This window comes from Sarcophilus harrisii, chromosome 4 (genome assembly GCF_902635505.1).
Source record: "Sarcophilus harrisii chromosome 4, mSarHar1.11, whole genome shotgun sequence".
Taxonomy (NCBI): domain Eukaryota; kingdom Metazoa; phylum Chordata; class Mammalia; order Dasyuromorphia; family Dasyuridae; genus Sarcophilus; species Sarcophilus harrisii.
The window spans coordinates 98,355,431-98,368,362 of NC_045429.1; positions in this window are offsets into that span (position 1 = coordinate 98,355,431).

Genomic DNA, 12,932 nt, shown 5'->3' on the forward strand with positions numbered 1-12,932 from the left:
TGAAAACAGTCAATATAGAATCAAAGCCCCTCCATTCAAACCCCAATACTGCCCCTTCTGAGATGTGTGGTTTTTAGATAAAATTACTTTATCCCTCTAGGCTTCATTCAGTTCCTTTTATAAAATGAGAGGGGTTGTTTAAGTAGATGACCTCTATTTTCTACCTTTAAATCTATAAGCATATAATCTATTTTAGTGAGTGGGGACTCTAGATTGAAACCTCCTCCTGTTTAATTTAATTGAGTTGAGATTAATTTAATTAATTTAATTGAATTGAGAACAGGTGACCAAAAAAAGTAGGATGATGGGACAGATAAAGTCTATAAACCTACAATAAAGCTATGACTAATGTAGAGGCTCCAGGATTAAGGGCAGAGGGCTGGCTGATAGATACCATGGACAAGAGCCTGGGAGAGCAGGTCTCAGGACTCTTGACTCCAGATAATTCCCAGGAAAGGTGACTTAATTTTATTTAGGCTACATGATCTGGCTAAAATAGATACCCAGTTAGGGTACTCTAGGTTTCCTTGTATCAATACATAAGACCATCTTTATGACCAAAGCAGAACTAGAGATCATTACTGATCACAAAATAGAAAATTTCGATTATACCAAACTGAAAAGTTTTTGTACAAACAAAACTAATGCAGACAAGATTAGAAGGGAAGCAATAAACTGGGAAAATATTTTTTACAGTCAAAGGTTCTGATAAAGGCCTCATTTCCAAAATATATAGAGAATTAACTCTAATTTATAAAAAATCAAGCCATTCTCCAATTGAAAAATGGTCAAAGGATATGAACAGACAATTCTCAGATGAAGAAATTGAAACAATTTCTAGTCATATGAAAAGATGCTCCAAGTCATTATTAATCAGAGAAATGCAAATTAAGACAACTCTAAGATACCACTACACACCTGTCAGATTGGCTAAAATGACAGGAAAAAATAATGATGATTGTTGGAGGGGATGCGGGAAAACTGGGACATTGATGCATTGTTGGTGGAGTTGTGAACGAATCCAACCATTTTGGAGAGTAGCTTGGAACTATGCTCAAAAAGTTATCAAGCTGTGCATACCCTTTGATCCAGCAGTGTTACTACTGGGATTATATCCCAAAGAGATTATAAAGAAGGGAAAGGGACCTGTATGTGCATGAATGTTTGTGGCAGCCCTTTTTGTAGGGGCTAAAAACTGGAAACTGAATGGATGTCCATCAGTTGGAGAATGGCTGAATAAATTGTGGTATATGAATATTATGGAATATTACTGTTCTGTAAGAAATGACCAACAGGATAATTTCACAAAGGCCTGGAGAGACTTACATGAACTGATGCTGAGTGAAATGAGCAGGACCAGGAGATCATTATATACTTCAACAACAATACTATATGATGACCAGTTCTGATGGATCAGGCCATCCTCAGCAACGAGATCAACCAAATCATTTCTAATGGAGCAGTAATGAACTGAACCAACTATGCCCAGAGAAAGAACTCTGGGAGATGACTAAAAACCATTACATTGAATTCCCAATCCCTATATTTATGTACACCTGCATTTTTGATTTCCTTCACAAGCTAATTGTACAATATTTCAGAGTCTGATTCTTTTTCTACAGCAAAATAACGTTTTGGTCAGGTATACTTATTGTATATCTAATTTATATTTTAATATATTTAACATCTACTGGTCATCCTGCCATCTAGGGGAGGGGGTGGGGGGGGGTAAGAGGTGAAAAATTGGAACAAGAGGTTTGGCAATTGCTAATGCTGTAAAGTTACCCATGTATATATCCTGTAAATAAAAGGCTATTAAAAAAAAAAAAGAGTGAATGCCAAATATTAAAAAAAAATACATAAGACCATATGTTTAAAGTTACAAAGAGTCTTAAAAGTTAAGTTCCACCTGCCCTACTTTCTTCATTTTGTAGATAAAGATTCTGAGGTTCTATAAGGTTATAAGACTTGTTAGAGATCACACAGCTCCTCAGGTCCTCAATTTTTAAATTATTGCTTATGCTACTACACCAAATACTATTCAAAGTAGTGTTTAGGGCACCTTCTATGAGCCATATGTGTAGGATATAGCACAAACATCTATAAGTACCTACTGTATGGAATGTATGTATTCATAGATTAGAAGCTGGGGTGAATCTTAGAGATAATCCAGACCAACCTCCTAATTTTCAAATTTATTTATTTATTTAATATTTCCTCTAACAATTTTTTTTACATTTGTTTTTAAAACTTTTAAGTTCCAGATTCTCTCTCTTATCACTACTTCTAGCAGTGATTAAGAATTAATTACTTATTCTTAAGTGAATAATTAATTATTAAGAATAGTATTAAGAAATCACATATGAAGTTATGCAAAACAAACCTCCTAATTTTCAGATACAGAAACTGAAGCTCAGAGAAGTTCACCCAAAGTCCACACAAATGAATATTTTCTATAGCATATTTGGGAATTACTCTGCAAGTCCTCACTTATATTAACCCATTAAGTTCCCAGGGCATGGCTACTATGTCCCCAAGGCTCCAGGGTATCCCTGAGGAGTTGGGAGCTATCTTTTCAATGCTATAGCCCATGAACCCCCTGATACTTTACTAGGGAACCTCATAAGCAGAACTGAGCTGGAATCCTCACAGAGATGCTCCTTTGGAGGGAACCCACTTCTGGGTGTTCTCACTCTCTGTTATTGGGCTCTATCATACCACAAGTAGTTTTGATTCAGGGCTTTGGAATGCCTTTTTTTCCTTAAAGGAGGAAAAGTACTTCTAAGTTTCCCACCTTGGGGCAAGTTCCCCAATTTGCTGTGATGTTTTCATCACCTTGCCCTAAGTCTGCTCTTATTTACTAACTACTATGCTAGAATTCCAGGTTTTCTGACATTCCTAACCCATGAGCTCTCATTCCTGGCTAAATCCCACCATCTAATTTGTCTGCTGCTATTTCAGAGCTGCTGAATATCAAAGGAAAAAGTCAAGAAATGTCAGCTATGAAATTGAGCTCACTACAGATTCATAGAACGTAACCTCAACTGGACTCTTGATGTTATCTGACAATCCTTCTTTTCTGGCTTTTTTCAGCTCCCTGTCTCAGTGCTCACACTGACAGTGAGTCATTCTTTCATTCATTCTTTCCCCACCAGCCTATCTCCTTATTCTTAATACTTAGAGCTGAAGTCCTGGGCTCCTAGCTCACAGAAAGGACTGAGACCATCCTATGGGAGTTCCCTCTCCCACACCATACCATACAGTCACAAAGGGCCATCCCTCATCCCCACTGTGCCCTCACCCCTATCCTCTGCCCTCTATACTTTCCCCCTTATTGTATTGAGACCAGCTCCCTACTTGCAAGTTCACAATTTTATAGTGGGAAATTCAATTAAATGGAGGAAAACTTAATATTGAATCAGAGAATGAGCAACCAAAGTTGTATGTAAATGGCTGGAATCACTTATAATCCCAGGCTCAGGGCTGGAAGAACATCTCTAATCTAAACCTAATTTTAAACTTAATTCATTTAGATCCTAAAGCCAACTCTAATCCTAATTCCAAACCTAACTATAATTCTGACTATCTCTCCAAGCTTTACCTCATTTTCTGCTGAACTTCATGGATCTGAAGTATACAGTACATAAGTTTCTATCTGCCAGAATTTTCATGAGGAATCTCAAGAAGTCTCTTAATCCCTCAGTGCCAAAAAGCCCAAACAAATAAACAACTTACTCTCTCAACTCCTTTCAACCCTACTATTTTAACCTGCATTTTCTCCTCAGGCATTGCCTTATCTCATCTCGGCAATTTCTTCTCCTTGTTCATTCAGCTTCACTTCCACTGGCCAGCCCCATTCATTAACATGCATATGCATTGGGGGGTGGGGGGTGGGAAGAGACATTTTATTTTCCTCAGTTAATCAAATAGCAAAGGGTGGGGGAAGAGGATAGGGTCATAATATTCAGTTATCTTTGTTTGTGTCATATTCCTTACTAAACCAGAAGCTTCATGGGGTACGGGGATCCTGTTTTATTTAAATTTTAAATCTTCCCAGGTATCTGTTAGAAGGATCTGCTCATGATTAATGCTTAAAAATGTTTTTGAATGAATGAAAAAACAGATATTGCCAGGATCACTGGATGAGAAAATGTGGATGGGGAGAACTAATAGGACGTGGACAAGAAGCCTTGAATTCATAGCTCAGAGCCTGGAATTCTGTTGCTGGCTGAGCCCCTGATTTGGTATGTGAAGGGAAGCAGGTCACTTTGTTGTGGACTTGGATCTTAGTGCCTCCATCTCTAACTTGAGGAGGTCACTGAATATCTATCTCATCTCACAGTGCCTGGACAGTGTGGGGAGAAAGGAAATAAAAGGGCTACAGAAAAACATTCTCTTATTAGTCATAATAGAGAAAGGATGACAATAACATTTCTTTCCTGCTTCCAAATATCCCAAATTGGCGTGCAGGTGTCTCTGTGAGTGGGCTAGTCCTTTCTGAATAGATCCTTCTCTCCCTTCCTCTTCATCCCAGAATAATCACTCTTCCTTTCAGAAAGTCCCCAGACCAGGGAGCTGCTGTTTATCAGCTGCAGGAAAAAAGATGCTGTTGGGGAGATTTTTGTCTTGCTCAGTCATTCCATGGGGAATGGCCAATTAGAGTCCAACCCGGTGCCATGCATCATTGTCAGACTTTCTAGGCCCTACCTGGCTCTCCATCAAACCAGCTTCCCTGCCTGTCTCACAGGGCCGTCTTTCATTTCTGAATTAGAATAGTCTTCAGGAGAAGGGAAATAGGAGGAGGTGGTGAAAAGAAAAGATGAGAAATAACCATCAGGAAACACACTCATGTTGAGGTGTTTGGATGGGAAAGGAGAATGGGCAGTTCTGTGTAGAACCTAGTAACTCTTTATGATCTGGGGCTGTGGGAACTGGGTAACTGGGAGCTGGATAATAATTGAAATCTGCAAAACAAACATAAGCAAGCTTTTCCTGTTAGCTTAAAAGAAGCAATTTAAGATTTGCACTTTATTTTCTTTTCAAGTTGATATTTGGATTCTACCACTTACTATTTGGATAGTAATAAGGGTTGGACAAGTCACTTAATCTTTGACCCTCACTCTGCTCATATGTAAAATGGAGATAAGGCTCAAATCCTCATATGTGTAATTCTGGACAAGTCACTTAACCTTAACAGGTAACCTGTCTTACGTATAAAATGAAAATAATAATTGCATCTTACTCATGGAGTTAGTATGTATAAAGCACTTTGTAAAGCTTTAAATATTACACAGACATTAGCTATTATTATTATTACATATACCTGTGATCCATCCCATCAGATGAATGTGGAGATTCCCTTCAATAACAAAGCTAACAGTCCATCTGTCTTTTATCCATGTCTCCCTACAAGGTGTCTATCCATTGTGCTACATCCTTTTGACATAGGAAAGATACCTCTCATTCCTATCCCAAACCTGCTTGTTTTTCTTTCTCCATGAAACATTTCCTTGATAATTACCTTTACCTTAGTTCTTCTTTGTAATTCCCAATTTGCAACGAGGGATGTATTAAATGGGGATGATAATTTCCATAATGTCCATAATACCCAGGGAGACATGCACTTAATGGCACAGAACATCGACCCGGGAGTTGTGGACATGGGTTAAAAACCCCACCTGTCCTTGTCCATAGCATTTGGTTGGCCAAGGCTTGGATTATAAGAGATGGCATCTGAGCTTCTTTTAGCTCTTTATTTAGGATATTTCACCAGGTTATTGTGAAGAGATAAATTTGTAAATATTATACAAATGTCATAATAATAATAATAATTACTATTAGTATCATCATTTCTCAATAATAATTATTATTATTATTATTTTCCTCCGGGAGATGCTTTGGAACCAACAATATCTTACCTTGCTTTAAGATTCACAAAAGCTGTTTCCTCACAACAGCTCTATAAAGTAGGTCAGTATTAAATTCTTGTTTTATAGATGAAGAAGTAGAAGATCAGAGAGGTTGTTACTTGTCCAGTGGCACATAGCTGACAAGTATCTGAAACTGATCTTTCTTCTTCCTCCAAGCCCAGAGCTCATTCCACTATACCATGCTGTTACAGGACAGGAAAATAACCAGAAGGTTAATTAAAACCAAGAGGCTTTGAATAACTCCACCTGGTGTCCACCAGCTGCAGGAGAGCAGAGAACTGTGACTTTGGGGGAGGTGGCCAGTGCATCCGACAGACTGACTTGCTGGTTCAAAGAGCTGGAAAGACAAGGCTTTTTGATTGTGAATGCCAGCAAAGCCCAAATCTCCCAGGGAGGTGGGCCTGCCTTCTCTATGTGTTGGTGGGGTATTTTCCTCCCACACTCCTTCATCTTTCATCAGGGTTGCTTAGTCAAGATTACTGGTGACCTCCCTCCTCCTTGCAGGTGGAGGGTCTTTTTTTCTTCCTCCTCTCCTTCTGTGCACCCCCTCCCCCTTTCTGCAAGCTGCTCATGACATCGATTTTGCCAGCAGCAGAAGCTATAATTTGGGGGGCGGCCCTCCCCTGGCGTTTGTTTTACTCACTTCCTTGAAAACCCTAATTTTCACTGTTACCACCCAGGCCAGCTGGAGGGCATGACTCATCCGGAGGTTGAATAAGTTCAAATTAGAAATGGAGACCTTATGAAGGAAGCATCTGGGAAGAGAGAGACCTGGGATCTATTCAGCTGGGTTGGAAGTCCTAAGTTTCAGGTTGATCTTTCCCTCTGATGTAGTGCTGGAAGATCTTGGAGAGGTCCTTTATCCAAAAGGGCAGCATCCTTCACCTTTACTTTCTGGGGAGAATTGGGGGATGAAAGGAAACCAATGAGGTGGGCTTCCCCACCTAGAATATAGGAGCAGGAGCCCTCTTTTATGGATTGCTTCTCCACTATCTTCCTGTTCCCATATCTTTGCTGGTGGCTAGACAGGTATCCCACTTACTTCTCAGGTAGGCAATGCATGGGGGTCCCTGAAGGCAGTAGATGGTATCCAGCTACAGCCCTTAAGCTCATCTATGTGTGAGGTGATGTCTAAATTCTCATTATCACAGGATAAAATATATAGGTCTGATTCTCTCTCCCAGCCTTGGCTATATGTCTTGTGACTTTTTCCTTTCAAGGCTTCATCTTAACTTAGTTTCATCTGAATTAAAACATTGAAGAATACAGTAAAATTTGCCCCAGCCTCATGATCTGCCCTGTTTCTCCTCATTCTAACATCACTGTTTTCCTCTCTCCCACTATCCCCTCCATCCAGAATACATTCTGTTCATGGGAATTGTGGGTGTCCACACTTCCCATTCCCCCAAGTAACTGTGCATTTATTTTGTATAGATCTCTCATAGTCATGTGAATTCATTTCCCTGGAGAACAACATAAGCTTCTTTAGAGCAGGGGCTGTCTCACCTTTATACTTGTATTTTTGTTTGGAATAATGTTTGGCACAAAGTAGCCACCTGATAAATGATTGTTGTTGAATGATCTTCTAATAGGAGATCTAATTGAAAAGATGACCCTTGCAGAACACTCTCTACTTCCACTTCTTCCTTTGTCCCTCATAATAACAACAACTGATATTTGCATAGACCTTTCAAGATTGCTTTATAAGCATTATGGAATTTGATCCTTACCATGATGCTTAGGAAGAAAAAAAATTATAGGTATTATTAGCTGCACATGAGGAAATAGAATCTCAGAGAAGTTAAGTGACGTGGTCCATGGTCACTCAGTGAATATTGGAGACAGGATTAATTATAACAGTCTATATTTTAGGTCAACCAGCTTCCTAATAAAGGGGGGAATCAGTGCAAAAAGGCTCATTTTCCCAAGAAGTTAAGGAAAAAAAGGTTCTTGCACTTTTTATTGACCATGTACAATTTATCTCTATCCAAATAGATTCATGTTCTCTAACCACTCACCTTCTGTCTCCAGTCTAGGAAGTCTAGGAAGCTCTCTGGAGCTGGAGGCCCAGAGCTTATGGAAAAGGGAGTCTTTCAGCTCTCCTTAAACCTTCCATAGCCTTTTGTTTTATATAATTCTGATATACTTATCATAAGATCCTAGTTATAGAGCAATGCTATACACTACCTGATCCAACCTTCTCATTTTATAGATGAGGAAACAAGGTCCAGGAAGGTTAAGAGCTTTTTTCTGGCCACTAATAAATAACAGACTTGTGATTCAAAACTGGGTCCTCTGACTCCAAACTCAATGTTCTTTCTACTATGCCATGCTTATAGTTATCTATATAGGTGACATATATTCCTCATAGCCTATAAATAACATGAGAACAGGATCTAGGTTGTTTCTATTCTCCCTCATGAAGGAAAAAAAAATTCCCAACATTAAAACTAACTAATGATAGTTTAAGGATTAACCAGTTAACAATGGAATGAGAGCTTCTTAAGGGCAGAGATTTTTATGTGGCGTTTTTGTATCCTCAGTGTTTTGCAGAAAGTAGCCACTGAAAAACTGTCATTTAAATTGAACTGACTTGTTCTCCCTGGTTTCTTCTTGTCCATGGTGCTGAAGGAAATAAGTTTTCAGCAGAAGTATTAAAGCTGAGGCTGGAGGACCCATGACTTGCCAGGGATTATGAAGAGGGAAATCTTGTGCTGGCAGCAATTTGGACTAAGGGCCCTCTGAGATCCTTTCTTACCCTTTCCCCTGAAAGCTCCCTGAAGTCAAGGACAATGTCTTAGTCATTTTTCTATTCTCTATAGCACTTAGTCCAGTACTTTGTACATAGTAGAAACCTAATATTTATTGGATGAAGGGGTAAAAGTGAATAAGCATTTGTTAAGCATCTATTATCTGTATATTATATACAATATTACAGAGTGTGTAATTATCTATATCAGGCACTGTGCTAAATACTTTACAATATTATTTCATTTGATCTTCACAACAACCTTGGGAGGTCAGTGCTATTATTATTCTCACTTTACAAATGAGGAAACCAGGGTAAACATGGGTTAAGTGACTTGTCCAAGGTCATACAGCTAGCATCTAAGATTGGATTAGAACTCAGGTTTTCCTGACTCCAGGCAGTGTTCCACTGTCATAGCTCTTATAGCACATTGTAGGAAATCAATAAATGTTTTCTGATTATGATTCTGTTCAATTACTCAATAAGCATTTATTAGGCACTGGAAAATGTCCCAGGCATTAGAAAAACAGAGGAAAATGGAATAGTTCCTGGGTTAAGGAATTTATGTTCTATTGATTAGTATTATAATGTAGGTGGGGAATTTTGATGGCTAGATGACTATTGGAGATGGAATACCTCTTTCTCTAGTTGTGACCTGATATCCATATCTCGATGAGTCCACACAAGTTCATAGAAATCATACATTTTGATCAATCTTGCAAACTTCCATTAACGTCCTATACCAGTGTTTCTGACATCATTACCTGGAAATGATTTGGGTTTTTTGTAAAGTAATTTTACTGTATCCTGGCTCTGATAAGCCCTACAAGGAATGAAAAGTTTTGAACATGGCTCAAGGATGGATGATGGGTCTGTAACCTAAGAATTAAATGGAAAAACATTATCTGGAGCCATCTCTAGGTGTGCACAAAGCTGTTCTTTTTACTTCTGGCTAACTTCATGTATGTAACTGTACACTGAGGGCACTTAGCACTCTGACATGACAAGGTAGTCACTTTATTAACCAATGATACAGGATAGAGATGATGGATATTTAAAAGGAAGGGACCTTATACTCCCCCACCCCCAATGTTCTCTCCTCTTGTGACTTCATACCATGTCAGTATTATTTCACAAACTTTTCCACAGAGGTACAGAAGGATGGCTTGCCCTATTCCTTCACTTCAGCTACCATGTGCTTGTGAACATAGGGCATCTAAAGCAAATGTCTGATTTAGGCAAGCCTGAGACTGGTTAATAGGCTGCCTCTTTTGTATTTGTTCTTTACCGATCTTAGATAAACAAATATCTGTCTTAAGATGGATTTATCTAGTGTTGGGAATGACCTTGTAAGCTCAAGATATCTGGATGTCCTCGATCTTTGAAGATGACTGGTGGCAAAGGGAGGAATTCCAAGAAAATAGTCCAATGCTTTTGGAGGAGACAACCACCACCAAGAGGATTGGTTCATGACTGGCCTATTTTGCCAGATGACACAGTTCAGCTTTATGGACAGTGAAGAGCCATGGTGAAATGTGAAATACCAAATCAGTAGGTCCATAAGCCATTTTATGTTTTAATAAGGTTTTTATGAAGACCAGCTAATTATGTTATTACTGAATAGTTTTAAATCATTCTTTCTGTATCTCTCTTCAATCTTAGTTCTTTTAGCATTTCTTTTGTGTGTGTGAAATAAATATCTGATTCATCCCTGATTCATAATGCAAATTGAGCACCTCTCTACTCCTCATTTTGAGGAGATCATAGACATGAGCTGCAAAGCCAGAAGTTTAGATAATTTGTCTCTGGGGAGCTAGGTCAAGTCAAATAGAATGATAAGAAGGAGTTCTTCTCATTAGAATTCACACTCCTCTAAGACTGAACTTGTTTCACTGAATGCTTGAGTCTAGAAAGCAGAGGAGTCCATTAATGGAGAAGGAAATGAGTGCAGTGCACAAGCAAGGTCCATATTCTTAAATACGTATGAATACGTTAATCACTAGGTTAATTAACAGCTGATTTTTTAAAATTCAAAATTATTCTACTAAAGTGTGAAGGGGTTGCCATTTTTCCAGTGGGGGAAATCATGGACCTTTGTAGTATTACAGAACTTTAAAAAATAGTTTTGAAAGAAGCCCTAAATTAAGAACCAAAGTAATAGTTTAACATTTTTCTTAAAGTCTTGTTCACGATTGCTTGAATTTGGCTAAGTTTGGATTTAGATAGAGGGAGGGAAGAAAAGGAAGACTTGAGATAGGTGGATCCTAGAAGGCCCCAGGAATGAACCCCGAGTCTGTGTGCCCTGTCTTTTTATACATATAATGGTGTTATTTAGTCAAAAGTCCCTGGGAATCTCAGGCCAAAGATGATCTTTCTCTTTTCCTTTTGGACCAGAGTGGAATTCCATCTGGGGCCCCATTTGCTTATGCCCCAAGGGGAATAAAGGGTGTCACATCCCAGGATTCATTCCAAAACAGTTTTATTAGGTGCTTAAAATAGATTCTGGCAGATGGTGTTTGGGAACTGAAGACTATGATGTAAAGATGAAGATGTCGTTCACGATGTTGTGTACATGGCAAAAGGGGAGAGAAGCACCATTTCTCTGAAGATGCATCTCCTAGCAGCACACATTCCCTGCAGTTGGACCAATAATTCACTGAAAAACAAAGATGGGGCAGGCAAGGGGTCTCTAGAAGAAATGAGGGGTAAACTCCCAGAGTTCAAGAGAAGTCATGTCTTTCTCTTATCTTCCATAGCAATGAGCACAATGCTGGGCACGTAGTTGGTATTCAACTAGTTGAATGGACTCTGGTCAGTGGTATTGAGAGCTATAAGGAATTAGTAGGGCTTGGAAGAGACTAATGGGATAACATTTTTAGGACTGGCTGGGCATCAATATTGCAGATGAAAACTCTGAGACTGTTTTTTTCCTCTTTCTCTCTCTCTCTCTCTCTCTCTCTCTCTCTCTCTCTCTCTCATTCTACCCCTAGCTTTGGAAAATTTTTTTGCTTAGATCCATCTCTAATAGCTTACTGTGACATGGACCCCCATGTTCTCAGAATCAATACCAGTAAATTCTACGATATTCCATCAAATTGTGAAGATCGGAGGCTCAAGCTAGCTAAATTCAGAGAGACTCATTACTAGGAGGCTGAGCAATAGCTGATCAACATTTTGGCCACAATAACTCAAAAAGACTAGTTACTAAGATGCAGAGGGGCTGCCATCTTCATTGGTAGAGGAATTATTTGTAATCATTTTCTGAAAAGAGGCAGCTTGGCATAGAGGGAAACATGCTGATTTTGAAATCAAAGGACTTAGGTTGGCTTTATTACTATTGTGTATCTTTGTTTGACTTAACCTCCCAGGACCTATTTTCTCATCCATAAAATGGAAGGGGGTGGACATCTTAAATCCCTTCCAACTCTGTGATCCTGTGAGGTATTGGAAAAATCTATCTATTCAATCCAGAGACAAAGAGAGTAACCTTCATTAATCAAATCACTATGTCTAGGATGTTTAGGGCTTCAGATATTTCCTACTCCCTGGAGGAATCCCTGATGGCTCTTCTCACCACAGGTAAGTCAGAATTAGAGTTATCACTTTCACACTGCAGGGGTGAGAGGTACAATGCTGTCTTGATCTGAAGAATTTATGTAAAAATTTTTCACCCTCACTTCACACCATAGAGGTAGTCTGAATTTTTTCTTTTTCTTTTATGGGATGTTTACAGTACCTTATTGTAAAATTTGGGCATATTTATATTAAATGATAAAATATGTTGATATTATATAATACTATCCATAAAATTTATGCATTTTTGAGTTTCTAAGCTTTTTCTCTGTTGTCTGCAGTTTCTGTAAAACCTCCCAAATTCCCATTTAATTTCTTATGCTGACTGTGATATATTTAAACCATGGTGGGAAAAGTCCCAATGTGGAAGAGATAATTGTAGTTGTGCCCCTGTGCTCTGTGATTGGAGCCAGCTTACTGGGATGCCCTTTTCCTTAATGGACTTTCATCCTAAATTCCCTCCCAATGATTCAGGTCCAAGGTCTTGGGACCTATTAAGGATTTCCTAAAGTGGTAGTCTAGAGAGTGATTAAAAATACAATTTCATCACAAAATGGAAGTGGTACATATGCTATTGTTCCCTTTAACCCTCTTCTAACACCTTTAGGCAGGGAGTAGTAGCAGAAGGGTTCTCAGAAATGAAGGAAGCAGCCATGATTATAGTAGAAAGGACTTAGAAT